The sequence below is a fragment of the Austrofundulus limnaeus genome, unplaced genomic scaffold (genome assembly GCF_001266775.1).
Source record: "Austrofundulus limnaeus strain Quisiro unplaced genomic scaffold, Austrofundulus_limnaeus-1.0 Scaffold235, whole genome shotgun sequence".
NCBI lineage: Eukaryota > Metazoa > Chordata > Actinopteri > Cyprinodontiformes > Rivulidae > Austrofundulus > Austrofundulus limnaeus.
This window is the reverse complement of record NW_013952637.1, coordinates 529,879-537,542: the sequence shown is the minus strand read 5'-3', so window position 1 is coordinate 537,542 and position 7,664 is coordinate 529,879.

The window sequence follows — 7,664 nt, the reverse complement described above, 5'->3', positions numbered from 1 at the left end:
GCCCCCCACCAGCCATGGGAATTTCCATTAAAGGCGTTTGAGGCAGAATCAGCGTACAAATAAATGACGAGCTCCTGGGAAATCACAGCAACAAGCAGATACATGTTAAAACTCAGGAGAGGCGTCTCATCTGAGCGGGAGCGCCCCCACCTCCCCGTTAAAAAAAAAAAATCCAGATGTGGTCTCGGTGCAGGCGGGGGCCGGGGCCGGGGCCTCCTCACCAGTAATGAAGCAATTAGACAGACAATTATGAACACCTGTGACGCTGATTGGCACCAAACGGCTCCGTCTCCTTCAGCGGCGCTAAAGACGCCGTGAATGTTGCTAAAGTTAACCTTTAACAAGAGCTGTAATGATGAGGACCGACAACACACACACACACACACACACAGACACACACAGGAGGTTTGCATTAGAAGGAAGGTCTCATCCCACACAGCTACTTGCGTCATGTATTATTGAAAGCAGCTTTTGTATAAACACGACTCCAACAAATTGGGGTCTCAGTTTTTCAGATCCATTAAATTTAATGCAGTTTTAATTAGTGCTTGATTTGAAGCCCATTACAGGCAATTTATAAGTCCTTTTTCAGGGACCTGCAGAGTGACGTCGCCTGGAATTAATATGATGAAGGCGAGGGGCTCAGAGCGGTGGTCCCTGCTGGGTTGCAGCACGGACTCGGGGAGTCCTCCCCTCCGTGTTGCAGCTTGTTTGTTTGCGCTGCGTCTTTCAAACACAACAGAACCGACTAATGAACGCAGAGCTTTGGCTTCATCCACCGGCTGGACAAATAAAGGACTGAAGAGGCCGAGCTGAGATCACCAGAGCATCGTCGTGTGATGATGACGATGGTCGTCTGCTGTCAAACCGTTAAGATGTGGTTACAAGTAAGAAACACAGAAGACAAACCATTTTATGAAGAGCAGCGACAGATCTTTGTTTTAAACATGAATCACAAACATGATTTAAAAATCACTTCTTTCAAGTAAAAACTGTTTGATTTCAGCTCTTAGTTGTGCAAAACTGAAGTCTGTGAACTCCTGAAAAAGTCAAATCTTTTACCAACATTTAAAGACTCTTTTGTCAGAAAAAAGATTTAAAAAAATTCTAAACATGAACTTAAAGTTTGTGATCTTATTTCTGAATAAAAAGTAGTGTTTGAGAAAAGTAATTTATTGATTTTTTTTCCTTAAAATGTAAAAAATAATTACCGTTAACTAATTTTTTCGGCTGTTTCTCTGACATTTTAGTGCAGCTCTGTTTAATAAAGTTTGTACAGATATAATGAGCTACAGTTAGCATTTTGCTAGCGCCAGGTAGCTCTTAAGTCCTTTTTAGCTTTTAATTAGCATTTAGCATTTTCAATCATTTAATTTAATTTAAAGTTGGACCAGCTTTTGCTAGAATTCTATGCTTTTGGGTATCATTTTTATACTTTTAGTTAGTGTTGTGACACTTTCAGTTTCAAGCATTTGGCTCATTTTAGTTTGAGCAGGACTAGCTTTTGCTAGCATCTTGTTAGCTTTTACTTTAGAATTTTGCTATTTATAGTTAGATTTATGCTCACTTTCAGATAGCATTTTGTTAGTTTTAGCTTTTGACAAGCAATATGCTGCATTTAGCTAATATTTTTGACATTTTCAACTTGTATTGTTTTGCTGTATTTAGCTACAGTTGGGGTAGCTTTTAGTTAGCAATTGCATTAGTTTTAACTTTTGACATGCATTTTGCAACTTTTAACTAGTGTTTTAATATTTTCAGCTTCAAATGTTTTAATTTTAGTTGTAGTTGGGCTAACCTTTGCTAGCATCTTGCTACTTTAAGTTAGTGTTTTAACATTTTCAGCTTCAATGTTTTGCTAATTTTAGCTGTAGTTGGGCTAGCCTTTGCTAGCATCTTGCTACTTTTAGCTAGTGTTTTRACATTTTYARCTTYARWTRTTTTGCTAATTTTAGCTGTAGTTGGGCTAGCCTTTGCTAGCATCTTGCTACTTTTAGCTAGTGTTTTAACATTTTCAGCTTAAAATGTTTTGCTAATTTTAGCTATAGTTGGGCTAACCTTTGCTAGCATCTTGCTACTTTTAGCTAGTGTTTTAACATTTTCAGCTTCAAATGTTTTGCTAATTTTAGTTATATTCTTACTAGCATTTTGCTACTTTAATTAGCATCAAAGATAAAAGTTGAAACATTTTAACAGAACCTGACTCAGTCTTTTAGAACTTTCTATTTGGATCATTAAGCTTGCATCAAAACGAAGCATTCTTTTAGTTTTCTCAAATTTTAATTCATTTAAAGTAAACTAACATTGTGCTTTTTTTGTCTAGCATTTTTCTCATTTAGCTTTAGCTACTCTTCTTTTAAATTTTATTTTCCTTGTTTTAACTTGAACAACTTAGTTTCAGCTTCTTCAGCAACAACATTTGTGTAATTTTAATATTTTGTAACTGATTCTCTTCAGCTGGAGCAGATTTTATTCAGCTGGGCCACACAGGAGCTCTGAGAGCGTCTCTTTGTTTTCACAAAAACCAAAAGCTAAACCAGAAACCTGTGTTTCAGGAAAATGTCGGAAACAACAGGAAGCAGAGCTGATCTGCTGACAGCAAGAGTCACAGCATTAACAGATCCTCCAAACAGATCTCACACTGAACTGGGACGTTTGACATTGTCACCACATTTTTATTTTTACTTCTTAATAAAGGGAATTTGGTCTCTGAAAAGGTTGTAAACAGGTGGAAACCTCCTGCGTTCAGCTGGCAGGTTGTGTCGAGGAGCTTTCAGGTTGGAGCGTTGCTGAATTGCCACCAGAAGTTGAACAAAACGGTGCCATCTGTAACGGTCGGCGCTGAAGGCCCATTTGGTGCGTTTCTTCTCCGAGGGGCTCACAACGGGGGGTTCAAGGATCAGTTTTCAGTTGGATCCTGGGTGGGACTGGGAGACCATCGTTCCCAACATCTCTTTTCTTTAAATCTTAACCCAACATGTTCACATATATAATATAATATATAAGCAGACATGTTTGTTTTCTTTTAATTTTACACTTCCGTGCGTCCAACGTAGAGTTTGAACCAAAGCAAAAATATTTTTCTGTCCTCTCGTTTTTTCATTAAAGTGTGTTTTGTTTCCTGCTGAGAACAGGTAATGGACTCCGTCCTCGTCCTCTCAAACCGGCTGCAGCCACTAGATGGAGTCTGATAACCACAGAGAGGACACCCCGGTGGGACTCTGAAGGACTCTGGTGGGTCCTGGAGGAGGTGAGGTCTGCCATCACAAACCCCACAAAGCCTGAGTTTGTGTGATTTTTGTTTACCGTTCACACACACCTCAAACTGACTTTTATCAGGTATGAACGGCCATAAAAGTTTCAGCAGCAACAGATTTTAGTCAAATAAAACCATCCTGACAGTTTTGCAATCGGTTTATATTTTTGTTTATTTATATTTTTGTAATAAATCAGTGAACTCTACAGATGTACTTTTTTCATCTTGTTTTTACTGTTTAAAAAAACTGAGTTGAAACTAATTTTCTTTACACATTTACCTCAGTTTAACAGATCATAAGTTAAAAATAAAAAGATGTAACCTGTGGTGACCTACACAGTAAAAACATGGATAATCCTTTTTAAAAAATCATCAATTATTTACATTTTGAAGTAATTCTAATATTTAAAACAAACTAAAACTGGATTTTAAATTTGATTAGAAAACCTAACGGTTCATTTGCTTTAAATCTCCTTCAGAAGAGTTTATCAGAGTTTAAGATCCACTTTATAAAATCTTTTCAGTAAAATATTCAATATTTTCTATACATTAGTCGAGAATATTTTACCAGCAAACCTCTGATTTTCTTTTTGGTATTTAAAAAAAATCTTATACTACTTCAAATACAAAACTCTTTAGATAAAATGAACATTAATTTGCTTTAAATTGACTTTAAATCAGGCTGAAATTCAAACGGTTTCACCGTACAGTTCATCGGAGCCTCCGGTTAAAGAGCCACTTAATCAAGTCTTTCTAAACTTTCTGATAAAATACCTTATCTGCATTTATTTAAAAATCTTTTATCAGCAATATTATTTTGTTTTGTCATGACACAACAAATTATTAAAAACTATTTTAAAAAAGAGTCTTTAGGTAACATTAACGGTAATTTGCTTTTCAAACAGGTTCATCTAAGAGTTTACCGGAGCCTCCGGTTAAAGAGCCACTTTGTAAACGTTCCAGTAAAATACTGAAAGTCTTTGCATTAGTTAACAATCTTTTACCAGAACTATTGTTATTTTGTTTTGGTAAAGAACAACAAATTAGGAAACAGCTATTTGAAAGAAAAAACAGTTTTACGTAACATTAACGTTATTTTGTCCGTTAAATTTATTGTGGTTTTAAAACCCCGCTTGAAACTGACCCTACTGAGGTTAAATGAATAAAAACTGTGTTTGTGTTGGAATAAAAGTGAGATTTATGCTTTGGTCGAAACATTTACGGGTTGAAATTATGGCTGTCGACTGCATTTGTTGCTCCAGGTTGTAAAAAAATCTGTTTTTATTGGGTTTTGTTGTGTTTTATATTTGACAGCTGATAACTGAGAGATTATTGTGAAATGAATGTATTTATTTAATTTAATTTTCTACCACAGTTCTAGTGATATTAACTGAAAAATTTAATGTACATTTTCTCTCATTACGGAGGATTGGGGTCATATGAATACGATTGATTTGTCATAATTTTTGACTTTTTTTCCTCAGAATTGAGATTTTTTCTTTAAATTTGGTAACAAAAGGGAACCTGGCTGTGACCCTGGTCCCCCTGAATGTTACTGAATTTATTCCTCGATGCTGCTCCTCTCTTTTATTGAGCTATCACTTTGGGGCGACTAAACGCCACAGTGCCTGCAGTAATAATAAATCTGTAATATTCCAATAATCTGGGCAGAAGAAACGTATTCTTCTTTATCAGCATTAATTCTTGTAAATGCTTCTCAGAAAGTTCATTCACATGGACGGTCCAAAGCTGCAGATTTATTTTACTCGGGGCACCTGAGTCAAGAGTGGTTACAGGAATTACTCGGGATGCAATCCCATTATAGGATGTCAAATATTTTGATGCCGTCGGTAAATGGCAGCGCGGCGCGGAGGACAACAACTAGATGGAAATTCTCCAATCCTCGGTTCAGAATCAAAATACAACCGTGGCCCGTCCGCTCACCCCCCTGCAATCTCAGGGCTCGCCCCGGCCGACAATGTAATACTGAACAATGAATTTTAAATAAAGTCAAACATTTGCTTCATGCTCTTCCCCACTTTAAACAAGTCGTTTCAGGAGGAGACGTGTGGATTTATTGTAAGTAAGAGATATAAGAGATTACTTAATCCCCCGTTGGATTGTAAACCCCACCTCCACTCCACGCCGCCCCACCCTCTCGTACCGCTTTCTTGACCTTTTGTCTCATTTTTCTGCGGGTAATGAACGCTTTTGGACTATTTCAGGCAGGAAAAAAGATCCGGAGCGTCGGAATGCCGTATCCCAGAAATCACCCAATCAGCATGCTGGTGCTGAGAGCAAACAGAGCCGGGACGCTGCGCCTGCAGAACCGGGTCGTCTGGATGTCAATATAATAGACTGGCTTATGATGTGTAAATAACACGCCACTTAATAGTCTGCTCCGTCTGCGCCCGGCCCGAGCGTTTGAATCAGACCGAGGCGTCTCTGCACAGGCACCGTTTTATCCACAAAATACCCACAAATTATCACTTTACTGACGAATTACAGGATCTCTGAGATTATTTAATCTGCTCATTTCATTTGATTATAACAAAAAGGTGGATTATTTAGTTAAATTTACATTTCTCTGCTCTTTATCCTTATTCAACGTTTATCAACTCATAAAACAAGTTTTGAATATGAGGTGTTTTACATGGAACAATATAAAAAAATACATATTTAGGCAAAATAATAAACACTTATTCTTAATTTTTTTAAAACAGAGCAAATTTGTAAACTAAATGTAGCCTTTAAATTCAATAAACGTCCTCTGAATTTTTTTGTAGTTCAGCTCCATCAGAAATAGTGTGCTACAACTTTTAGTATTTTTAAACTTTTATGCTTATTAGCATTATTTATTATTACTGAAATACATAAAAAAATATCTTCGCTTTGATGAAAAACAGTCTCTGATATCTTTTTTTGTGTCTTTTTATGCTTCTTTTGTCTTCACGTCTTCTTGACAATTTTAGAATTTAGCCAGAGTTTTGCAGATTTTAGCTCCTGTGTTGCTAATATTTGAAATCCTGCGGCGACACCAAAACCAAAAAGAGAATTTCAGGAGACTTTTTGTGTTGGTCTCATATTTAGTTATCTATTTGCTAATCTACTGCTTATTACGACTTTTGGCAACAGTTTTGCTAATTTTAGTTTTAGACCGTGTTGCCAATGTATTCTTTTAGCTAATAAGCTGCTAATTTGAGCTATTTGCTAATATGTTATTTGTAGCTACGTTTTGGCTGTTTTTCTAATTTTAGCTTCTAACTGTTGTTTATTCTTTTTTTCAACTCGCGTGTTGCTAATTTTACCTTTTAGCAAGTGTGTTGTTGATTTTAGCACTTTTCTAATGCATTGCTTATTGTAACTTTTTGACAGCTGTTTTTCTATTTTTTGCTTCTAATTTTATCTTTTAGCTAACAAGATGTTAATTTTATCTGTTAACTACTTAGCTAATCGTACCTTTTCACAATAGTTTTGCTAATTTTAGCTTACATATTGCAGATTTTAGTTTCTACTCAGCTTGTTTAAACTTCTTTCTTTAGCTAATGTTAGCAGTTTTTCAGCGCTCACACAGTTTTCACAGAAAATTCAGGTTTTTTTTGTTCAACTAGAATGAAGACACCCCCATCCTAAATATAAACATTAAATCCAGACTTACCGTGACATAATTATTTCTGCAAACCAAATGCTTTTAAAACATTTACAAACCAAATACGCCCCAGAGACATAATATGATAAACAGGCTAATATTTTGTGATTTAATAATTACAGCACTCATTTTTTCTTTAAGTGTTTGATGTGGAACGTTCTTACAATAGTTGGGAAACAGCAGAACAATTATTACAACAGCCTTGAAATTACTCACCGACACACAGTGAGGCTGGATTTCCTTTATTTGTTTGAACAATTGTGAACAATTTTCACTTGAGCACAATGCAACACCTTTTTTTTCTTTTAGTAATTTCACACCAAAATGAGCCGAAGCTCTTTGTAGTTTAGGTTTAATTAGAGCTTCTTTTTTTCCTCCAAAATAAAAGCGGTCAGAAACGTGCCGGAGCTTCTGGACACACCGAGGCCACGTCGACAGGAAGATGACAAGTCCTTCCCACCTGCTGATGACAAACATCAGGTGTCTTTATTGTCCCTCCTGTTGGACATGTGATCCCGTCCCGCCGCTGTAAGAAACAGCCGTGACCTCGGTGAACTCGACACTTTGTCAGCCGTCTTTGATTTGGTCACTTTTTCCTTCAGACCCAGGAGACGGTGGTAGTTCCCACATCCTCTGACCTTGGAGTCTCTTTAGGGCCCTTTTAGACCCGCTACTCAAGGTCGCACAAAACTCAACACCCACCACACGCACGCACACGCACACGCACACACACACACACACACACACACACACACACAC